The 25560-nt window shown below is 39.2% G+C and overlaps 1 long non-coding RNA gene across 3 annotated transcripts; it reads right to left on the bottom strand.

The window, feature by feature from the left end:
* Positions 1-979: 979 nt before the first annotated feature.
* On the bottom strand, positions 980-9691 carry LOC138971516 (uncharacterized). 3 transcript variants are annotated; one of them, XR_011457276.1, is made up of 3 exons: positions 6124-9691; positions 3528-5362; positions 980-3079 (listed from the first exon to the last, which is right to left on the bottom strand). It is a non-coding gene; the product is annotated as an uncharacterized lncRNA (long non-coding RNA). The 3 variants fall into 3 exon arrangements; XR_011457274.1 differs by having other exon boundaries at positions 980-3695; positions 4002-5362; XR_011457275.1 differs by having other exon boundaries at positions 980-4169; positions 4771-5362.
* Positions 9692-25560: the final 15869 nt, after the last annotated feature.

Genomic DNA, 25560 nt, shown 5'->3' with positions numbered 1-25560 from the left:
CCACTACTTATACATCTAAGACAATGTAACAGCTTGACCACTACTTATACATCTAAGACAATGTAAGAGCTTGACCACTACTTATACATCTAAGACAATGTAACAGCCCGAGGAGGGGGAGGAGGAGGTTACTTCCCTTGGATCACTCGGGGTAGAGAAAGAATGGAGAATCTGTTTGTGTTGCTGTTCATAGTCCGCAAAGGACTCAAATTTTGAAAACGTATTTTTGATAGAAGATTTTCTTCTAGACATAAAAAGTCACGCTGTAAACCCCGTCATAGCTTAGTTCGAAAGGGCCTTTCCCCGCTTAAAACATCTTTGTAGTCTACATGGAGGAAGCCGTGTGGGGGTTTCCACATGGCCAAATTCGATCTCAGGCAGTGTAGGGATACTGAAAATATAACAGGAACAGAGAGCAAAGAGTTTTCCACTTGGGCTATAACAGAGTCTTTAAATAAAATTAATGTCTCATCTTTGTTACAGTCAAATCTGACGGGTCCTTAAAAAAACAAATCAAGAGAGGGGAAAAAACCAACAAAGCCAGAAAAAAACAGCTATTGGACGGTAGACACACAAGCTTCCGCAAAAACAACAACCCTGGTCACTAAGTGACTCCCGCTGTATTACCTCAATATCATGGATGTTATGTGATGTGGACCTTTTTTCTTTCATGCGAACACTTTTGATTGTGTGAAAGTTTGTTATCCTCATTTCTAAGAAAAGAAGAAAGCGGGCCGCCGGTGAGAGTGCTCCCCCAACCAGAAAGAAGAAAGATGTAGTGAACGAATGTAGTTGTTGTTGTTGTTGTTGTTGTTGTTGTGGTTGTGGTTGGGTTTTTTTTAGAATTGTAAGGTTTGAGATTTGTGTGTGTGTCCTAAAAAAATATGGGCATGAATTTCGGGTAAAAAAGTACACCTTTGAAATAAATATTTAAAAAAGCTGTGTGTATGTGAGTGTGTGTGTAAGTGTGTGTGTCTCTCTCTCTGGATGAGAGTAACTTTCTTTTTATTTTATGTTTTTAATGTGTTGATGTATTACAAGCATTATTATTGTGGTTGAATGTTTTGGGGATGCTTGGATTTACAAATGATATAGTCACACAACACTTTACAAGACGATAAGAAAACACAAGATAAAAGCAAACTCTCACTGCCACACACCCGCCTCACACATCACATCCGTACAATGATATAACTCAAATAGTAGTTGATATGACAAAGGTTTTTTTATTGTTTTAAACGAACATAAAACATAGTGCACAAAATAGACACATATTGCCGCGCCACCGTTGCGTGTGTCTGTGTGTGTTAATGTATGTATCGCACGGGGTGGTTTTTTATTTTATTTTTTTTTTTTTGGGGGGTGCTGATACGTTTCGCGTATTGTGGTGCGTATTGTTGATTGTCATGGCTGTTCCGCTGTGCGGTTGAGTTAGTGTGTGAATGTATGGTGCACGAGTTGGTAGGAGTGGTGATGTCGTTGTGGTGTGGTATGTTTAGTTGTCGCGTGGGTTGCTATAGGACTGAGTGTGCCAGTCTTGGCGATCCACCACGGTGGGCGTATACAACGAACACACGCGAACCGAAAGTACACACACACAACTGACAGTACCGACATCACACAGGTTTAGACTAGAGAGAAAATAACATTCCACAAAACCTTTAGAGGAGAAAGGAGCTTCATATACCACACACAATTCGGAAAACAATTTAAGAAGTTACTTTGAGAATAATCACAACAAAATATATTCACATTCTATTTTCCTATCCTATTAAAGTCGTCATACACCGTGGCTAATTTAGGCACAGGTTGGACTGACGTCTTATACTTCTTCAGGTAATCAGGGCAGACAGAGCGATCAATTTAATCATCCTTTATATATCTTTCTCCGTCTTTCCTTATTATAGGCCTATTCTTCCGTCCTGTGACTTTCGGTTTTCTAACCCGTCTTTTCTACTTGGCTATTCAACATCCGGTGATTATTTCCATTTTGTTCTAATTTTACCATAGACAACTGCGAACTTGCTAATAGTCAAACATGTGCCAACTTACGCTCATAATAAACCAGTTCGTTCCTCTTAACTCCTTATCTTAAACAAACTTTGACGGGTCTTCTAAGACAATCATTGACCGTTAGATACACTTTGGTATTAATGTCTCGTTTCTGCTTACATTATCACTGACTTGAACCCTTGGAACCTAAATAGCTTTACCTACTGACCACTTGGCTGTTACATGATGCAATCTCACTATACAACTCGTTACTGTCGTAGAGGTTCGAAAAGTTTCTCTTTTTTTGGTACTCTCTTTTTCTTTGTTATGTGTTCCAGACTCACTCTCGGCCTGGGCTCTCTCTCTCTCTCTCTCTCTCATTCCGTCTCTCTCTCTCATTCCGTCTCTTTACGCTATAGACTCATATAGGTGAAAGGACTGGTAAGGCTGAAATAAGACAAAAGAAGTGAAGTAAAGGGGTGCTCTGTGGAAACACTCCCGCCGCGTGAAGGCGACCCCATGGGAGCACCTATTTTAAATTCTAAAGCTAGCTATATGCGAAAGCAAACCCCCTCTGTTGCCCGCACAAATACATCTCCGCCGTCGTCTTATAATCCCGCTAAATTAAAACCTAGACCTGATGGCTTAATTAAACTACCTATTTTAAATTCTAAACCTAAATGGCCTTTTTTCATACTCAGCTCCGTTGGCCTTGGGGCGGGAAAAATGACCTTAGTGGGCCGCGTCCACCTTCTAACGTTTTAAAACCTAGACCTGATGACTAAAACTTAATTAAACTACCTATTTTAAATTCTAAACCTAAATGGCCTTCTTTTTCATACTCAGCTCCGTTGGCCTTGGGGCGGGAAAAATGGCCTTAGTGGGCCGCGTCCACCTTCTAACGTTTTAAAACCTAGACCTGATGACTAAAACTTAATTAATCTACCCTATTTTAAATTCTAAACCTAACTGGCCTTTTTACCCGTTCTTTCTCAGAACATAATCAGCTCCGTTGGCCTTTGGGGCGGGAAAAATGGCCTCCTGGTGTTGGCCGCGTCCACCTTCTAAACGTTTTAAAACCCTAGACCTGATGACTTAATTATTAAACTAACTACTTATTTTAAATTCTGAAGTGGCCTTTTCCGTTCTCAGCTCCTGTTGTGGCCTTGGTTTTTTTGGTCCCACACAGAACAAACAGAGCCTTCGTTTTGTGGACCGCGCCTTCTTTAAAACCCTAGACCTGATGACTTAATTATTAAACTAACTACTTATTTTAAATTCTGAAGTGGCCTTTTTTTCATACTCAGCTCCGTTGGCCTTTGGGGCGGGAAAAATGGCCTCATGGGCCGCGTCCACCTTCTAAACGTTTTAAAACCCTAGACCTGATGACTTAATTATTAAACTAACTACTTATTTTAAATTCTGAAGTGGCCTTTTCCGTTCTCAGCTCCTGTTGTGGCCTTGGTTTTTTTGGTCCCACACAGAACAAACAGAGCCTTCGTTTTGTGGACCGCGCCTTCTTTAAAACCCTAGACCTGATGACTAAAACTTAATTAATCTACCCTATTTTAAATTCTAAACCTAACTGGCCTTTTTACCCGTTCTTTCTCAGAACATAATCAGCTCCGTTGGCCTTTGGGGCGGGAAAAATGGCCTCCTGGTGTTGGCCGCGTCCACCTTCTAAACGTTTTAAAACCCTAGACCTGATGACTTAATTATTAAACTAACTACTTATTTTAAATTCTGAAGTGGCCTTTTCCGTTCTCAGCTCCTGTTGTGGCCTTGGTTTTTTTGGTCCCACACAGAACAAACAGAGCCTTCGTTTTGTGGACCGCGCCTTCTTTATAACCCTAGACCTGATGACTTAATTATTAAACTAACTACTTATTTTAAATTCTGAAGTGGCCTTTTCCGTTCTCAGCTCCTGTTGTGGCCTTGGTTTTTTTGGTCCCACACAGAACAAACAGAGCCTTCGTTTTGTGGACCGCGCCTTCTTTAAAACCCTAGACCTGATGACTAAAACTTAATTAATCTACCCTATTTTAAATTCTAAACCTAACTGGCCTTTTTACCCGTTCTTTCTCAGAACATAATCAGCTCCGTTGGCCTTTGGGGCGGGAAAAATGGCCTCCTGGTGTTGGCCGCGTCCACCTTCTAAACGTTTTAAAACCCTAGACCTGATGACTTAATTATTAAACTAACTACTTATTTTAAATTCTGAAGTGGCCTTTTCCGTTCTCAGCTCCTGTTGTGGCCTTGGTTTTTTTGGTCCCACACAGAACAAACAGAGCCTTCGTTTTGTGGACCGCGCCTTCTTTATAACCCTAGACCTGATGACTTAATTATTAAACTAACTACTTATTTTAAATTCTGAAGTGGCCTTTTCCGTTCTCAGCTCCTGTTGTGGCCTTGGTTTTTTTGGTCCCACACAGAACAAACAGAGCCTTCGTTTTGTGGACCGCGCCTTCTTTAAAACCCTAGACCTGATGACTTAATTATTAAACTAACTACTTATTTTAAATTCTGAAGTGGCCTTTTTTTCATACTCAGCTCTGTTGGCCTTTGGGGCGGGAAAAATGGCCTCATGGGCCGCGTCCACCTTCTAAACGTTTTAAAACCCTAGACCTGATGACTTAATTATTAAACTAACTACTTATTTTAAATTCTGAAGTGGCCTTTTCCGTTCTCAGCTCCTGTTGTGGCCTTGGTTTTTTTGGTCCCACACAGAACAAACAGAGCCTTCGTTTTGTGGACCGCGCCTTCTTTAAAACCCTAGACCTGATGACTAAAACTTAATTAATCTACCCTATTTTAAATTCTAAACCTAACTGGCCTTTTTACCCGTTCTTTCTCAGAACATAATCAGCTCCGTTGGCCTTTGGGGCGGGAAAAATGGCCTCCTGGTGTTGGCCGCGTCCACCTTCTAAACGTTTTAAAACCCTAGACCTGATGACTTAATTATTAAACTAACTACTTATTTTAAATTCTGAAGTGGCCTTTTCCGTTCTCAGCTCCTGTTGTGGCCTTGGTTTTTTTGGTCCCACACAGAACAAACAGAGCCTTCGTTTTGTGGACCGCGCCTTCTTTAAAACCCTAGACCTGATGATGTTGTTTTCCCCCTAACTAGTGAAAGACAAATTGTTTTTTTCTCTCTCTCTCTCTCTCTCTCTCTCTCTCTCTCTCTCTCTCTCTCTCTCTCTCTCTCTCTCTCTCACACACACACACACACATACAAAATAAAGGAGGGGTCAACCACACACATTTACCTTTTTTGTTAAAAATTTGAGACGATCTGGCTAGCTGGCTGGCTGGCTTTGTGGGGTCGGGGTTGCTTTCCTTGTTGTTATTTTTTTAAGTTGAAAGGTCCTTTCTGTGTGTAAAATATAAAACAAAATGTTGTAAACTCGCGAAAGATAAAGAGATATTATGAGGAAATGTCATAATAATACTACATGACACTACATGATATACTCCCTTATAAATTAATGTGGCTAAACTAATCCTAATACTTATGGTCCCAGCATAGAATTCTGAGTTTGTTGGTATTCAGCACCATGCTTTTGCATTATTTGGCAAGAAGAATCGTGGCAGACTGCCTCATCTACATTTCAACTGGTGACCCAAAATATATTCTTTACTTTCAATTACGCGTTTGGCTTAAAACTAACAACATACGCTATAACATCAACCCGACTAATTGCTAACACATCGCGTGGACTGCTGGCACGCCTAGCTTTCTTTGTCTCCGAGTGCAAAACCTACGTGGTCGGTTATCGCAGCCACAGTGGCCTCAGTTTGGTACATAACACTATTTCCTGACTTTCAGCACAGCCCTAAATAGCAAACATGTTTGCCACGAAAATGTCTTATACCATACTGCAGGGATAATTTACAAAAAAGTAATATTGACCCAAACAAAAAGGCTCGGCGATATCAGCTAGTCAACAAAGACACGAAACACTTTATCGACAATCATCTTCGACCGGTCTCTAGCATTCCAATTTACACAACTTCTCATGGTACCTACAGTACAAATATTGTTACTTATACCAACAATCATCAATATAAAACATCATTAGAACAAAAAAGATACATAATTATATTCAAAAAGCGTTAAAGTTAAACACCTACCGGCTATTCTCTCAGCCTGCGTTGTCAGACATCACAGAACACAACCTGCTCCTTCCCGAGTTCGAGCGCAAATCATGAAAGAACCACGCCAGCCTCGGCGGTACCCCTGCATAATTTGAGATCATCCACACAAACTAGTTCCTACAATAATGGCGCTAAGACTGCCATTCCCTAACTTGCTACAAATATAAAGTTTGTCCTTACCGAAGGGCTTCGTTATTCCGTTAAATTATAAACTTGGTAATATTTCTTGTTGCAATTATTTTCTTCGTAGTTTTGGGAATAAAATTACTACGCCGTTAGCACGCCCCATGAGTACACTGTGTGCGTCCGAATCGCGGCCGGCGCCTTGCTCGAGTCCAACAAGGGCCAAGAGCTAGGCGTGGGGAATGTGAGCGTAGGTTAGGTCACACCTAATCCTTTGAGAGCAGGTCACACTTTGATCGCTTCTTGTGTTCATGATTAAATCAAATCAGTTTACTGTTTTCTATGGGATTGACAACAAAAGGGATTGAATCAAACAAAAGTTCAACATCCTTCGTGAAGATTTTTTTTAGATTGAAAGAAGTGTAAATGACGAAAGAAAGTGATGGACTAAGTACGCCGGCTGGTTTAGGGCATTGCAAGAGTCGAGATGGATATATCATGTGTTACTCTGTGCAAGTGAGAGAAAGACACACAAGTATTAGTCGGTGTAGATTACAATGAAATTTCAAGCCGATGAAGACACACTTTCTACCTAAGACATGACGGGGGTTTACAGCGTGACTTTTTATGTCCAGAAGAAAATCTTCTACCAAAACAACGTTTTTCAAAATGTGAGTGCTTATCGTGACTATCATCGCTCAGATGATAACCCCACGTCCGATAAAGACCCCCCTGCGTGTTGAAGGGGGGGGGGAATTCATTTGTTTTTTATGTGTTTAGATTGCAGTATACCCACCATATTGAAAACCCAACACGTCTTCCTCCATGTAGACTTCAATGAAGTGCTAAGTGAGGAAAGGCTCTTTCGAGCTAACACATGACGGGGTTCACAGTGTGACTTTTTATGTCTAGAAGAAACCAAATTTTTCAAAATTTAAGTCCTCATCGGACTGGGGGTGTTATTTTTAACTGTGTTTATAACAACAAACAATACAAATATCAACAAACAATACAAATATTAACAAACAATAACAACAAACAATACAAATATTAACAAACAATACAAATATTAACAAACAATAACAACAAACACAAGCAATTGTGAACACTTTTTATTTGACTGTCCATTGTACACGAATGTTAGAGCAACCACTAATGATACTCTACCAGATAATAATAATATTACTGTTTTGTGTGCTGTGTACGGTACTAGTGACAAGTCCTTGGATGAAAACGCAGCGCTGTTTCATCAGATTCAGAAATTTATATTAGACAGCAAACGTTTTTGTTAATACCATATGTTTAGTCATTTTGCTATTAGAGCTTTGAATTGATCTCTCTCTCTCTCTCTCTCTCTCTCTCTCTCTCTCTCTCTCTCTCTCTCTCTCTCTCTCTCTCTCTCTCTCTCTCTCTCTCTCTCTCTCTCTCTCTCTCTCTCTCTCTCTCTCTGATTGTCCTCTGTGTCTCTATGTGTGTGCCTCTATGTGTGTGTCTCTATGTGTATGTGTGTGTGTGTGTGTGTTTGTGTGTGTGTGTGTGTGTGTGTGTGTGTGTGTGTGTGTGTGTGTGTGTGTGTGTGCGTTGTGTGTGTGAGATTTCCGTACCACTGTTGCTATAGTTAACGTTGTTGTTCTTGTTTTCATTTGTTTAAATATCAAGCATTTATAATATTGTCCGCCACATTACTCGTTTGTTTCTAAGAGCACATTTATAAGTTTATCTCGTTGTTCTCCCCGAATTACAACTTTCAATTACGGCTTTGTATCTATGCAACTGAATAAAAACTGTTTAAACCAAGCAGTAGGATATCCCATGACCGGGAAGGGATACGTCGTCAAGCCTCTTTTTCTCTGTAGTAGGTTGCTTGTGCAAATTATTCGAGTTTCTGTCTTTGAATTAAAACCCCATTTTAAAAAATTCGTCGTTTCATATTTGTTGCGTTTGTTCACTTTTTAAAACGGGAACTCACCAAAACCACACACTACTTCACACACATTTTATTTTATTTTTTTACTCAGAAAGAGAATGAGAGGTCAGAGAGAGAGCCGCTTGTTGTCCGCTGACGGCTGGGGTATCGCGAAATAAAAGCGAGCTCCCCGCTCGCAGATCGCCTCAGGAGATTAAATAGGTGGTAAGCACAGCTGGTGTTGTTAAAAGTAAATAACCAAGCTATGCGCGACCGTGTGCATAGAAATAATGAATAGAGAGAGAGAGAGAGAGATTAAAATCAACGCTATTCAGCTCGTCGTTGCCGGCTTGCTTGGCAGAAACATTCGCCGCGCCAGTTGATACCACTAGCCCCGTCCCAACAAATTCTCGCCAGTCTTTATTTTCTCCCATTTTCCTTTCCGAACAAGCCACAACTTAAAACGGGGACATGTTCTCTCGCTCTGAGAATCGCTCTCACCACAGAAATAATACCACCAGCCCCGTCCCAACAAATTCTCGCCACTCTTTATTTTCTCTCATTTTCCTTTCCAAGCCACAACTTAAAAACGGGGACATGTTCTCTCGCTCTGAGAATCGCTCTCACCACAGAAATAATACCACCAGCCCCGTCCCAACAAATTCTCGCCACTCTTTATTTTCTCTCATTTTCCTTTCCAAGCCACAACTTAAAAACGGGGACATGTTCTCTCGCTCTGAGAATCGCTCTCACCACAGAAACAATACCACCAGCCCTGTCCCAACAAATTCTCGCCACTCTTTATTTTCTCCCATTTTCCTTTCCGAACAAGCCACAGCTTAAAACGGGGACATGTTCTCTCGCTCTGAGAATCGCTCTCACCACAGAAACAATATCACCAGCCCCGTCCCAACAAATTCTCTCCACTCTTTATTTTCTCCCATTTTCCTTTCCGAACAAGCCACAGCTTAAAACGGGGACATGTTCTCTCGCTCTGAGAATCGCTCTCACCACAGAAACAATATCACCAGCCCGGTCCCAACAAATTCTCGCCACTCTTTATTTTCTCCCATTTTCCTTTCCGAACCACAACTTAAAACGGGGACATGTTCTCTCGCTCTGAGAATCGCTCTCACCACAGAAACAATATCACCAGCCCCGTCCCAACAAATTCTCGCCACTCTTTATTTTCTCTCATTTTCCTTTCCAAGCCACAACTTAAAAACGGGGACATGTTCTCTCGCTCTAAGAATCGCTCTTGCTCTCTTTTTTATTTTTCTTTCCAACCACAGACACACATTCTGGTTTATCAACGCTGCTGGTGGTGCTGAGTGCAACAATTAGATGCTTGGGGCGGAGAGAGAGAGAAAAAAAAATTCGTATTAAACGCAACCACTCAAAAAAGAGTGTTCTGAAACTATCTCGTCATAGCTCGTACGACTCAACTTTTGTTGTTTAGTTTTGGATCTCACAAATTTTGGCTCGGAATTGTTACTATTCATTGTGCAATTTTAGTGATAATGTATTACTCAGAGAATGAGAGATTGCCCGTTTTTTTTTAGTTTTTTTTTAGTCATGGTAACACTTTCAAAAGGTATCAACACTACTGGTGCGTGCCACAAGGAAAACAGAATAATAATAATATTTCCAGTTCCTTTTCCACACCAACGGAAACGTATGTTCTCTTTCTTTTCTCTCATCAACAACAAATCACGCTCACATTTCTCCAGGAGTGTTTGGTGTCTATGTAAACTGTGTTCACTAGACTGATATGCGATGAGATCAAGAGCGTTGCAACTGGGAATATTATTTTCAATCTATGAAAAACAACAAATGCAGTGTGTTTCCCCCACAGACTCAAAAAATGGCAGAGTTAGTATCAGCATATAAGGCCGCCGCCAAATCCTCTATTATTAAGTGTCCAGCCAGCTTGGAAAACCGCAGCTGTCGAATTTGACCCACTGCTGGGAGATTAATGACTGGCCCGCACCTGGGCCACTCAGCCCAGCTGGCAGAAATAGCATAGAAGCACTGTACAGCGCTTTGCTGAGGCCTTTTCGTTGTAATCTTAAAAGTGTACACTGTGACTGAGTTTTATAACGATGAGCGAGTCAACATGCACGGCCACTGTCTTTGCTTGTTGCAGAGAAACTGAGCACAAGATGTAATAACCAGTTTCTCAACGACAATTTAACTGTACATTTTTGATTTGTTGATGATTCCATTATTCTTGTTATTTTACTTTGAGACGATGATAAACTTGACACACCGCCGAAGCGCTCATTTATAAAAGATCATCACAAGACTGCAAGCGACAGACGAGATGTACTGAGAACTTTTGTTTGTTTATATTTCGTTTAAACTTACAAAGTGATCTCCAAATTATTATGCTTTCTCTGTAAGAGTTTAATTTTGTGGGAAGCATTCTCCATTTCTCGTGTTTTGAATTTGGCGCAGTGAGAGTTTGTTTACATCCGCGCCGGCTTGCGGCATTCAACTACGGCTTGACCTTCCCTTTGTAATTGGGACATTTCTAAAACGTTATGACGCACGTATTTTCCATCGGCCGCGCCCTGTACTGATTTTCTGAAAGTAAAGTTCTTACTTTAAACTTTTAATGGGCCAACAATGTTAAATACACGACCACTTTAGGAGCTTTCAAGCTGATGTGGAAACAAATTATTTTTGTAATCTCTAGCCGGCCGACACTAGCCTGGGTTCACTTCTGGAAAAGTTCAAGTTGATCACGGAAGTAACATATTTTCGACTGTTTAATTTTAATTTTGTCTCCCAACACGCTCCTCTTAAATATGAGCGTATAATTAATTCAATGTTAAACTTTAATATTACTCTAAACCGAGTTCTCGTTCCAACGGAGTTTGTTGCCATAATGGAGAAATAAACAAGCAATCATGCATCGTCTGCTAAACTGCGGCCCAGCCCGTCGCAGGCAGGCTTTGATAATAGAAATAAAATGTTCCCCAACTAACAGCGGCTTCGTGAGTTGCTAGGCCGTTGAGGGTAATCATTCTTGGCTTCTCTGTCAGCGCCTGGTGATACTGCTGCAGGGGCTTCGCCGTTCGCGGCTTTACGACACCCTGACGATCTTATTTGGCAAAGAGTGTATCCCTACTTCGGATTCCGTATAAGCTCGTATAAGCTCGATCTTTGGTATCCAGCTCGCTGACCGGGTGTAATAACAGCGTGTTCGCAGGTCCACTCAGGAGATTAGATCCGCGGTAGCGCAGGTGCCAGCTGGTGTTGTTAAAAGTAATGAGCCAAGGTATGCGCTGCCGTGTATTCTGATTTTATCAACGCTACTGCTGCGTGCCTGCCGTACAACAGAGAGAAAAAAAATGATATTCCCCCTAGAGAAAGGGAGAATGTACGTTCTGGCTCACCGATTCCGACAGACCCTAAATATTAACGCAAAATAGGCTTCTGGACTAAACTTTTACTAAAATGAAACATGCGACAAAATCAGAAAAATACTGCATAAATCCATACAAAAAAAATACAGTAAAGTAAGGTTGTTTTGAACCAATGCCGGGTCTGTCGGAATCAGTAACCCAGAACGTACATTCTCCCTTTCTCTTATACAACATTCTTAAGCTCAATACGCTCTCTCATTTACAAACTTTACTTCATATGTTCTTTCACTGTTAGAATTATATCTGATACATGCAATGTGACTGTCTAAACGAATAGTTAACTCTTTACAAGTGATTCTATTTTTACTTTTTCTTCCCGTCCTATTTGAATCCCCTTTTTTAAAAACTGCTTTTTCAGATCTTCTATATCGAGTGGCTTGTTATATTCAGCTCGTGTTTTTGTTTGAATACTTGCTTTCTTACTTTTGTAGTCATCAAAGTCTGTTTGTATCTGTTTGAATTCTTCGTCAGAAACTTTTGAATCTTCAAGTGCTTTACTGATAGACAGTTTTAGGCTAGACAATTTTGATGATGCAAGAGTGGAAATGGATTCGTGTTTTTCAAGCTTTTTCACAATTTTTTTCATTATAGCTGATGCTATAAATGATAAACCACCAACTGCTGCTGCGACACCACCTAGGATTAGAGAAACTGGAGTCCCTACTCCGGTAGCTAACAGAATTGTTCCCGTTACACCTGCAGCTGATGCAAGGATAGTAGAACCAGTGCTGGCATTAGAAAGGCTGTTGTAAGTTGTTGAGTACTTACGTCTAGCGCGAGAATATTTTTCTAATTCATCTTCTAGTTGTTTTTGTATATTACTAATGTGTGCCAGTCTGAATTGTTGACTTTCTGCTGCACTTTCATCAATATTAGGATAAAGCTTCACACTGCTAGTCATCTTTTTAATGCAAAATATAAAATATTTATCTTAATTCTCACTGGCCAGTGTTTCTGCTAAGCTTTGAAGCTGTTCATTGCTTAACACCTTATCTGTATAGTAGAAAGCAATCAAATCAAGATAAGTAAGATTAATACTTCTTATTTCTGTTAAATTATTTATATCTGCGTTAACAACAACATTTTGGTTTGACGTCTGTTTTTTTATTGTGTTAGAATCCTTTTGAACAGCAATAAATACTCTGACTTCTTCAACATTTAATGGTCTCCAGTTGAGATTTATTCCTCTCATTAGAACAGTGTTTGTGGTTTCTTCCCTTTTCCTGACAACTATATCAAATATCATAGTTGCATTCTGCCCTATTGGAAGCTTGGGTATAAAATCGACAATGGTGTCAGCGTCCTTTTCAACACTTTGTTTTCTGTGAATGAGATAGTTGTTCTTATGGAAAGGTTTAACTGCAACTTCTCCCCTGCTGTTAATTGCAGGAACAAGGCTAACAATTAGTGGTTTAGCATTGATTGACTTACGGAATGTGTCGTCTTTTCCAACAAGAGTGTATGGACTCACAAATTCAAACTTCATTTCCCAGTCAATCTTTTTGATAACAGGACTAAGTACCCATTTTTTATTCTGATGTTTCCACATGTAGAATGTGTCATCGACAATTGGATCAGGTACATTAACATCACGGATTTGACCTAGTTTGAGGAATCTTGGTTTCTTTTCATCGTCGATTTCCTTTCTCTTGTAATAACCGGTGTCTGTAAACTCGAATGCATACACTGCACCAACTTCAGCATTGCTCTCAAAGTCGATAGCGTCTGCTAAATCTTTCAACTCTATAGTTGAACATGCAACAGGATAAGCTATTGTAGGTCCACTCGACATTTTAATACTCAATATTTTATGGAACTATTTCCAATGTAATGTTAAACAAACAATCAACTGGTTGTCCACTTTGATTTTTCAGATCAATGTGTAGGAATTCATGACACCCTTCCTCCAAGTCCTTGAACTGAAGTGTCTTAAATGTTGGCACGTGCATTTTACAAAAAGAGGCATCACTCGGTGGAAGAATCCTAAGCAGATCAGAACGCTGATCATTAAACAGATTATAGGATGTGTTAAGCTCTCTCATGTGAACAAACAGTACACTGTTAACATCCATGTCAATGGGACGTGTTCCCTTGTATAAATTTGTAATTCCAAGCATATCAAGGAGTTTGGTTGGAAACTCAACGTTTACTTCTCTAGTTTTGGGCATAGTAAGAGTAGCAATGAGACTTGCATGATTTAAACTCGCTGTAATACCTACTGGAGCAAACAATTCTTTCTCTAAAGTGCAGAAGTCATAGTAACCATCTTCTACAGAATGTGTTTTACCATTAATTCTAACCCAGTTGTTAGCCTTTTTTTTACTGATATTATACCAAGTAACCTTGTACATAATTTCATGCAGTGCAACTTTCATTCCTCCATTTTGATTGTTGATAGGGTTTGCAAGTTTAACTGGCACACTAGTCTTCACATTTGTTAGTGTGATAAACATTTTTTATTCAACAACAAAAATGAGTCAGTATAAATTCAACAAAGATGTTAAATACAAAACTGGACCATATTACAATCCAAAGACTATTTCTTTCCATGAGTTGGACTTTGCTGTAACAGAAACAGAATCCATTCGCGTTAAAGTGCCTGACCCATTCCATTCTTACCTAAATCCCCCAATCAAAAATGATAGTGTTCCAAAGATGTGGAACTCTCACCCAATTCAGTTCTATCAGAATCAGTTAAACTTTGCAATATTCTGTGCAACCACGGGATGTGGAGTGTCCTATGCAGACCACATGAATAATTCAAACTTACTGACAAAGTGTGTGTACACATTTCACGTTTACTATCAGTGCAGGAGAATCTTGTCTGAACTTCAGGCACCAATGCCGCATGAAAAGAGCTGGAACCCATTCAACAATAGGATAAACATGAAAGTGTATGAGCGTCTCTGCAATGAATTCAATATAGATTTTAAGACCGACTTTAGGCAAAAGCAAGACAAAAACCATGGCATGGGAACACTATATTTATGGGGTGTCCACAGGAGGTATAATTTTGATTACTGGCCAGGTCATACATCTTTTTCTTCAAATGTGCAGGTACAGTTAGGATCAATAGAACAACAGCACCACAATGCATGGACTACTTTTATATTAGACACCGGCAAAGGTTTCACTGGATCAGGTGTTGAAAGGATCAATGAATCTATCCGAACATATGCGTGGTGCTTGCTAGGCTCGCAGGCACAGACACGATCAAACATAATGAGAACAAGCACAGGGTTTGGTGCACAGAAACAGTTGTTATCAAATTTAGAAGATGTCATAAACTCTGCAGTTGATCTGCCTTCCAGCATCAAAAGGTATCAAGACTCTCTCCGTTATGCAAGATCAAAAGTTGACTTTGCTGTTGGTAACGGCCTTTACATGTTACCTTCTGATCTCCAGCTGCAGATTGGAACAATAACAAATTATAACAATGAAATCATTATTGCTAGTGACACCCAGCCGCTTGGAAAGGGTGAAGAACTGAATTCAGAAATCAGAACGATGTTACAGCCATATCACAATGAACAGAAACAAAGCGTGACAAGTGAAGATCACGCTGCAGGTGAAGATCATTCTGTCACTAGTGATGATCAAGCTGTTAGTATTAGTGATGATCATGAATCGCAGAAGACTGCTCTAGTAATTGGTGGAGTGGGTGTAGGCTTACTTTTGCTTTATTCTCGTTAGCAGAACACCTGCAATTAAAACTATTAGAGTCCAGAGATGTTCAGCCATGAAACCAACAACTTTACCTGCAAAAGATAACAGCCAGCTAACAATTGAACCAATGATTCCTGGAAGTGCATCCAAAGCTTTTGCTGCTAGTTTCTTTAATAGTTCTGCAATGTGTTTGAGTTGTTTCTTTACCCATCCCGGATCAGATGGAGATGAAGGTGAAGGTGGAGGTGGAGGTGTGACAGTGCCACCTGTGAGTGTTAACACTAATGTGCTTATTGCAAATCCTAACGCAGTTAGTATACTAGCTATTGTGATTCCCTGCTCTCTGAAAAGCGTTCTAATTCTTTCAGCAAGAGTTGTGTCTTCGTAAAGGATTCTTTGAATTGTATTTTTTATTCTGCTGACCTGTGTTCTCAGTTGTTCTCTATTGTTACTTAGAACTTCTAACCTTATGGCTTTCTCCTCCTGCAAATCTTTTAAACGCTTAGAAATTCTGTTTTTTACTTCTTGTTCTAGGTTCAAATCATCAGCATCAGCAAGTTTTTGTTTCTCTTTGTTTATATCTTCATCCAGCTGACCTAGTTTTGACAGATTATTTGCTATTTCACCTCTGATGGTTTGTAGTGATTGATTAAGGGCTTCTATTTCTCTCATAGGTAATAGTTCATGTGGAGTCTTCAGTGAAGTTTCCTCAGAAAAAGAAGTCTCTATCTCTTGTATAAGTTGATCAGCCTCATCTGCAAGTTTATTAAGATCTTGCAATGGAACAGATTCTATTTGAGTAGCAGTTGGTAGTCCTAGTTCTGCTTGTTGAAGTAAGGAAACAACATGGGAAGATGATGACCGTGTGCTAGGCACAATATCTAATTGCCTAAGTCGATTAGCAGTAAGTTTTTGTTTTAGTGAAACTTTTGATAGAAACTTAGCAGGATTAGATTTATATGTAAGTTGGACTTTTTCTCCTTTATCGCTAGTTGTATATAAATGATTTGCTTCCATTTTGAACTGGTTTGGATCTAAAACATCAGGTTCTTCTCCTAAACTTTTGTAGAAATCTCTAACTTTACCTTCCAGAAGTTCATGTCGTGCCACCTCATAATGCAGTGAATGATGGTAGGGAACCAAAGGGATTGCTTCGCTCATGTCGTCCGCTGGCTCAAATAAATCTTCAAATCCACCTTCTGCCATTTGTAACTTATTTTTTATTTTGAAAATAAAAAAAGATGGCACAATCGTTCGGTTCTGTTCTTGATCCTTACAGAAGGCTGAAAGAACCTCTCGGGGTAAAAGGAATAAGGCAAACAGTTATAGTCACAAATAATCCTTCTACTATTGATCAGAATGAAATACTTACTGTTAGGTTTCCTAATCTAGGTAAGAACGATGTTATTGTACCAGGCACTGTAAGACTATCATTCAAATTAGAATTAGAATCTGGCTCAGATGCAAATAGGACTTTGGCTTATAATGTAGGAAGAGCAATTGTGAGGAAGATTACTGTCAAACTGGAAGGGCGGGAAGTGATGTCATTGAATAATGCAGATGTATTTTTAGTTTACGCAGATAATTGGTTGACTGACAATGAAAAGAAAAACAGAGTGTTTCAAGGGATTCAGTCAGACAATGGGATAAAAGTTAGAATAGGAGCCGGAGATAAAGCTGACAACAAAAAAGATAACGCTGTCAATGTTGCTTTTGGAAACAAATTTTGTATTCCACTTGACTTTGAACTCATAAATTCACATCCTCCCTTCTATCAAGGAGCATTGCGTGACAGGCTGTCATACGACCTGACTTTCAATAGTTATGATCGTGTTATGCTTTCAGAAGACCCGGAAGCAAAGTATAAGGTGTCTGGAATTTCTTTAGAGTTTGATGTTGTAAACCATCCTGAACTGGCTAGACTTATAGAAAATCAGTACAGTTCTAAGCTGCCTATCTATTATGAAAGAGTGTTGAATCACAGTACACTTTCAAAAAGCCAGGCTGATCCAATCTGGAACATTAACTTGAATACACCAGCTAGGTCAATGAAGGGAATACTTATGTTGTTTGAGGAACCAAAAGATTCATATGAAAGGCAAATAGAAAAGTTTTACAATCCACTAATCAATAGAGTATATTGCACAATTGAAGGGCAGCCAAACCAAATATTTGCATCTGGCATGCTGCCATACCAACACTATGATGAAGCAAGAAAGTACTTTACTGGAGGAAGATTGAAAGACCCAACATCTGATCTTGTGGCTAAAGATCTACATTTACACGGTGTTGGTGTAGAAGATTTCTTGACAAATAAATATGCGTTATGGCTGGATCTCAGAACAACTGACGACAACAAACTGCATGGAAGTGGAAGGCGAATTGAAAACGGATCAGAAGGAATCACAATACAAATTGAAAAGGAAGTAGGGAGTAGTAGTAAATCAGTTAAGATCTACGTGTTTGTTGTGTCAGATGCGCAGTTAAACATCTCTGAAAGCAGATTACAGGATATTGTTTATTGAACGTGTTAAAATGAAGTATCTAGATTTTCTTCCAAAAGATCCACACTGTTCTTTGATTTGTGGGGCAACAGGTTGCGGCAAAACAAGATATGTTTTGGATTTATTACAGACTGTTTACATAAATCACTTTGAACACATAGTCATATTCTGTCCAACCATAAAGCATAACAGAACATACAAGGAGAGAAAATTCATATGGTCTGATCAAAATATATTTATTGTAAATCCTTCTGATCGTCTAAATGTTTGCTTGGAGCATTATTTCGATCTTTTTCAGAACACACCAACACTGTTTATTATTGATGACTGTGCAGCAGAACGTGACATTGTTAGAAAGAAAAGTGCACTAGCAAAGCTTGCATTCAGTGGACGACATGCATTAATATCAGTTTGGATATTAACACAAAAATACAATGCAGTTCTGAAAGACTTTAGAGAGCAACTCAAAACAATAACATTGTTCTATTCAAAGGACCGTGACAGTTTTGAAGAGTGTCTTCGAGAAAATGATGTCATTGAAAACAAACAGGAGAGAGAAAGAATAAAGAATAATCTGAAATCTTCTAAGCACTCGAAACTGGTTTTAAAAACTGATCAACCAGTTCAGTATGTATGTTTGTAGAAATCCTTGCTAAGTTCTTGTCAAGTTCTTACTCAAGTTCTTGACAAGTTCTTACTCAAGTTCTTGTCAAGTTCTTGTCAAGTTCTTACTAAGTTCTTGTCAAGTTCTTACCCAAGTTCTTGTTAAGTTCCTACCTAAGTTCTTACTCAAGTTCCTACCTAAGTTCTTGTTAAGTTCCTACCTAAGTTCTTACTCAAGTTTAATTACTAGATTTTTATTTTATTCTGCATCAAAATAAAATGAACTGTGATGAATTGCTGATGCAGACTTCTACAGATATTGAAATCTGTGACAGTAGGACTATACCTGATAAAAAAGAAAGATTGTATTCACTTGCTGTTTGTGGAAAAACAAAACACTACCTTGGGCGGCAGTTAACTGTGGAAGAAGTACAACATCTTTCCTCAGAAGATATAGAAAAGTATCATGGACGGTATGAATCAGTGCTTGGTTCTAAGATGGTTAGAAGTATTGGACAGACTGTTATAGGTTTGTACACAAAGATTTTTGGACATTTTACACCTCTCGACTCGGAGGAAGACTTAACACATGATCTAACTCATGACCCTGTTGTTTCCAAGTCCCTCGAATCTCTTGCCTGTGGCCTGTATTATCGATTTGGTGCTTTATTAGTACCATTTGTTGCTGGATTAATTACTTTCAAACACATTAATTTTCAGAATAAAAAAGATGACAGATCAGTTGAAGCAGACAGTGGAGCAGACGAAAATACCAGAAGTGAACACAGTGACAAAGAAACCTGGTAGAGTAGAAGCAGGAAAAAAACTAGCCGAATGGAACAGACAAAAAAAGTTAAATCAAAAGGCAAAGCAGAACATTATGTCTGAAGTTGAGCAGACACCAAACATTCCTGAAGTGACTAAGGTCACACAAACTGATCAAGAATTAAAATCTTCATTTCTATCATACAGAAAAGTAGCTGTAGCAGCTGTTGTTGGAGGAGGTGGATACTTGCTTTACAAACTTTGGCAAGGCAAATATAAAGTGTCAGAAACACCAAAATCAGAAACACCAAAACCAACAAACAAAGCAGTACAAACAATAAAAAAGCCCACAGTAGTACCTGCAGTGGATTCATTTCATATGGAATAATTTTAATATTTTAATTTTGATAACATAAAAATGAGTTCTGAAAAGACAATAGTTAATCTAGTTTATCACGCTGCAGTGATTGGAGGCTTGAGTGTAGGTTACACAATGCTGGGTAAAAGTCTCCTCAGAATGAAACCAGCCGACTTGGGAAAGTTAGACTTCGAAGACGGTGCTAAACTAATTGGTGTTGTGACAGCTTCCTTTGCAACAAAAGACTTTTTGGTGAAGCAAGGAATTATTCCAGAAAATATAAACATGTAAGACAATAAAATGGCTAGCTTGGTTATGATGGTGGGAGGTGCGATTGTAAATGCGCTTGCATTTTCTGGCAGCAACTATTTGTTTTCTAAACTGCAAAATGGTGAAGAGAGGGAAAGGCACAACAAAGCCATGGAACAACTGGCGAAAGCACAGGATGAATACGAGAAGAAACGAATTGCGCAGTTAGACTTTATGAATGATAAACTCAGGCAGCAAGGACATGCAAACAAAACCTTTGCCAATGTTGATGCAGCCATTCAAGAATACTATCTTGTAACTGGAAAGAAAATGAAGACAAGTGCTCCTCCAAAACTGGGTGACTTTTATCAGCCTTCAGAAGAGCAGAAGGTGGGCGAGATTGTTTTCATTGTTATTGGTATGGCTGTTGTTTACTTTATTGCGCGTGCTGTCAAATCTTAATATTCTGTCATTTAAAAAACCATGAGTGATGCTTTGTTATCTAAAATATATTATTCCCCAAAAGGATACTGGAAAGGAAGAACTGCTATTGACAAGCTCAGTGACGCAGCAGGTGTTTCTCAAGATACAGCAAAGAAATGGTTGTCAAAGCAGGCAGTTTGGCAGATCTATTTACCTGCACCAAGAAAAATTACACGACCACACTTTGTTAACATTAAACCGAATGACACTCATCAAATAGACCTGCTGTATTTACCGCATGACACAGTCAGAAGGAAGAAATATAAGTATGCACTGACTGTAGTTGATGTTGCAACAAGATACAAAGATGCTGAACCGTTGACAGAGAAAAGTGCTATAGCTACAGCTGTTGCCCTGCAAGAAATTTACAGACGTGGACCACTAAAGTATCCCAGAATGATTCAGTGCGATGATGGTAAGGAGTTTAAAGGAGCTGTCAACCAGCTTCTGTTAAAACATCATGTTACAGTGAAGAGAGGTATTCCAGGAAACCACAGGTCACAGGCTATTGTTGAGAGCTTTAACAAACAGTTGGCAGAAAAACTGTTTTCATATCAGTACCATCAGGAATTTTTGGACACAGAAAGTAAATTGCGTAACACTGAATGGGTCAAAAGATTACCATCAGTACTTAGAGCAATGAATCTGGAGGTATTTAAAGCTACAGGGTTAAGACCAGTTGATGCAATCAAACAGAAAACAATACCTGTTGCTCCAAAGTCAACAACACCAGTGGCATTACTACCTTTCAATCAGAAAGTCAGATATTTATATGCACCCGGTGAAGCTGAGGGTGACAGCAGGAAGCGTGCAACGGATCCAATCTGGAGTATTGACATTCATGAAATCAAGAGAGTAGTAGAGACAAATCCACCTATATATTACTTGAGAGAACCAGCACCGCAAAGAGCCTTTGTAAAAGAGGAATTACAATTAGTTCCACGTGGTACAAATGTTAAATGATTTTTTATTTCAGATTTTATAGTGTTAACAAAAATGGAAGCTCTGAGAAAGAATTGCAACTTCATTTTTTTAATTTATATTTTTATTTTGAGTTATAAAATCAAACTCACAGCGATGGAAGACTCTGTATTAGAATCTTTATCGACAGTATTTGACACCGTTGAATTACAAGTAACGGATCCTCAAAATGTGCAGTCCAGTGTGCAAGACGCCATTGAACAAATTCCAAACAATTTGTTGATTGAACCTCCAGTAAAAGTGCAGATAGTCAGTTTAATAAAATACAAAACAGTCAGTGATGAGGTGCTAGAAGTTCATGTTTCAACCAGACAACTAGCACTTAATTCTATGGCAGAATTGAATGGAAACTGGGCAGATGAAATGATGAAACGGTTTGAGCAAGCTGCAGAGGATGCAAAGATGAAAGGATCCGGATGGTCAGAAGGTGAAATTCTAAAAATAGAATTGAAGCTAAGTAAATTTGCCCCCATCAGAGGTAGAAGTTACATACCTTTACCTCCTGCTCTTGTCAAAAAACGTGCTGTGCTGAACATAAAGAATGATGATGACAAATGTTTTATGTGGTGTGTTCTGGCAAGACTGTACAGTGTAAAGAAAAATGCAGAAAGAGTGTCTAACTATCATGCATACAGAAATAAACTAAACTTTACTGGTATTGAATTTCCTGTCAGCATTACAAGCATTGACAAATTTGAACAGCAAAACAAACCCATCACCGTAAATGTTTACACGTGGGATGAGGAAGATGAACTGAAACCAGTCAGAATATCAAAGAACTCACCAACGATTGGTGATTGTGATACTAACCATGTTGACATGTTACTAATGACTGATGGTGTAAAATATCATTACACTTTGATTCGTACAATGAGTAGACTGATGGCGAGCACAAGCAATCACAATAGTAAACAAGACTTTTGTAGGCGATGTCTCTTGCGTATTCCATCAATTCATGCAGCACTTATACACAAGCAACATTGTAAGAGCGTTGATGATGCGGTCGTGAAGTTAACAACACCGCCGCCAGACAGCAAAGTGTATTTTAAGAATGTATGCAAACTACAGAAAAGTCCTTATGTTGTTTATGCTGACTTTGAATCTATCATTGTGCCATATGAAGGACCTTTACCAAAAGACCTACCTAAAACAGTAACTCTAAGTAATCATCAAGTCTGTTCATATGCATTTATTGTTGTTAGTTCAGATGGTAAACATTCTAAACCGCAATTGTACAGAGGACCTAATGCAGCAAAGAACTTCTTACAGCAAATGAACCAAGTGCGAAATGACTGCTCCAAACAACTGAATCTTTCAGACATTGTTATGAAACCTGAAGACCAAGAACAGTTTAACTCTACCACACAGTGTTGGATATGCGAACAAAGTCTAACACCAAACATAGACAATCCAATAGTAAGAGATCATGATCATGTAAGTGGGCAGTTCCGAGGAGCAGCACACAGCAAATGTAATCTACAATTAAAGTTTGATCCTAAGACTTGGAAGCTTCCAATCTTCTTCCATAACTTGCGCGGTTATGATTCACATCTGATCATGCAGGCAGTAACTGATGAATACAAAGCAAGATGCATTGCGCAGTCTTCAGAAAAGTACATGGCCTTTACTCTGAATAGTTTACACTTCTACGATTCTGCTCAACATCTGATGGGAACACTTGAGTCTTTATCTTCATCACTAACTGCTTTCCCAATCACATGTAAGTACTTTGACAGTGACTTAGTTAGAAAGGGAGTCTATCCATATGAATACATGGATTCGTGGGAGAGGTTTGATGAAGATGAGTTACCACCAAAGGATGCTTACTTCTCACGGCTGAAGGGTAAAGGTATAAGTGACGAAGACTATGAACACGCTAAGACTGCATGGAATAAATTAGGATGTAATACAATGGGTGATTATCATGATCAATATTTGTTGGCTGATGTTTGTTTACTTGCAGATATATTTGAGAATTACAGAAGAACATGTATGAAGCACTACAATCTAGATCCTTCACATTACATATCTGCACCAGGCATGAGCTGGGATGCATTTCTTAGATTTACAGGAGTAAAGATTGACTTGCTATCAGATCTTCCTACACTTCAGATGATTGAAAATGGACTACGTGGAGGAATCAGTATGGCTTCACACAATTACTGCAAAGCCAACAACAAATACTTGGACGACTTTGATCCTATGAAACCTTCTAATTACATCATGTATCTAGATGCAAACAATTTGTATGGTTGGGCAATGTGTCAGACGCTTCCACTTCGGAACTTTAAGATCTATTCAGGACCATTTTCACAATGTGTTGTGATGACAATATTAAAAGCAGGCCCAGACAGTCGAAAGGGATGGATACTGGAAGTTGACTTAGACTATCCACTATCACTTCATGATCTACATAATGATTATCCTTTAGCGGCTGAGAGGTTAAAAGTAAACCCAAGAGAACCTCCAAAGCTGGTGCCCAATCTGTTTCACAAAAAGAAGTATGTGTGTCACTACAGACTGTTACAGTTTTACATTAGACATGGATTAATTTTGAAGGCTGTTCATCGTATAATTTTATTTGATCAAGAACAGTTTATGAAACCTTACATCATGAAAAACACAGAACTGAGAACCAAAGCCGCTGATGCATCAGAGAAAGACTTTTTTAAACTGATGAACAACAGTTGCTTTGGTAAGACAATGGAAAACCCACACAAGAGAAAGGATGTTAGACTTGTTACAAGAGAAAATGAGGCCATCAAGCTGACATCCAAACCACAGTATCAAGACTTTAAATACTTTCATGAACAGCTGTATGGTATCTTAATGAAAAAACTTGTAGTCAAGCTTGACAAACCAGTATTCATAGGCTTTACTGTGCTAGAGTTGTCAAAACTGTTGATGCTTGAGTTTTTGTATGATTATTTGAAACCAAGATATCCCAAATCGAGAGTACTTTACACAGACACAGATTCATTCTTACTTGACATTCCAGCGGATGACATTTACAAAGATCTAGAAGCTGAAAGTCCTGCAGTAAAAGGAAAAGATTCTTTTTATGACACTTGCGACTACCCTAAAGAATCACCATTGCACTCAAATGTTAACAAGAAGGTTATTGGAAAGATGAAAGATGAAATGAATGGGAAGATAATTAAGGAGTATGTTGGATTGCGTGCAAAGATGTACAGTGTTGCAAGTGAGAAAGGGGTGGTTAAAAAAGCAAAGGGTGTAAGCAAACAGGTTGTAAAGTCGAGCATATCGCATGATAACTACAAGGAAGCACTGTTTCAGAAGCGAGTGTTTCACCATGACAACCCTAAGATCAGTTCCGCGCTTCATCAGATCAACACAACTATTGTAAACAAGAAATCTTTAGATGCTAATGACACAAAGCGCGTTTATTCATCACCAGAATATTCTTATGCAATTGGGCACTGGAGAACAAACGCGGCTTCAAATAGTCTGAGTGTGTAATAAGAATTTTTGTCAATCGGGAAAACCCGCTATGACAGCTTTGTTTTGACTGCAGCGGGGGAGAGGACGTTGCTTGCGTTTGGGAAGTGTTTGTGAAAGGGGAGTTAGTAGGCTTTGTTGAGTTTCAAAGCAGCCACCAAGTACACTTATCAAAAGCTTGAATAAAATAAACAAGTCAATTGAATAAGTTAACACTCGGCGGCCGCCCGAAGGCAGCCTAAATATTGAAGCGTAGTGAAGCGTAGTGAAGCGTAGTGAAGCGAAGCGTTGAAACAGAGTGAAGCAAAACCAATAACACAGCTGAAGCAGGGTGTTGAAGCAGGATGATTAAGAAGACAGCCAAAGCAGGGCAGGCGCAGCAAACCGTACATGCATGATCGTTACTATATTTAGAATCACGTCATTACTATTTTTGAAACCGTACATGCATGATCGTTACTATATTTAGAATCACGTCATTACTATTTTTGAAACCGTACATGCATGATCGTTACTATATTTAGAATCACGTCATTACTATTTTTGAAACCGTACATGCATGATCGTTACTATATTTAAACACTTGTCTAACAGTGCAGGCGCAGTGTGATACTTCTGTTGTTGCGCACAAACAAGCACTGTAAGTCTAAGACTGGGACTGTTGGAGCTCTGATGTGACAGGAATATGCGGCGTTTCTGACCAGTACTCTCTGTACTCTTCGATCTGGAGCATCTCTTCGATTTGTTTAAGTTTGCCCATGATAAAACTGATTGGCAAACCAACAGTGGTAAATCGCGGAAATGCATAAAGCGATCTAGCAACGGCGCGTAGTCTACGCGCATGAACATCGGAATAGCCAGTTTTTGCTTTCAACCAGTCAGCCC

The sequence above is a fragment of the Littorina saxatilis genome, linkage group LG7 (genome assembly GCF_037325665.1).
Source record: "Littorina saxatilis isolate snail1 linkage group LG7, US_GU_Lsax_2.0, whole genome shotgun sequence".
In the NCBI taxonomy this organism is placed as follows: Eukaryota; Metazoa; Mollusca; class Gastropoda; order Littorinimorpha; family Littorinidae; genus Littorina; species Littorina saxatilis.
Note: the sequence above shows the minus strand (reverse complement) of the source record. Positions and strands in the feature narration are given on the sequence as shown.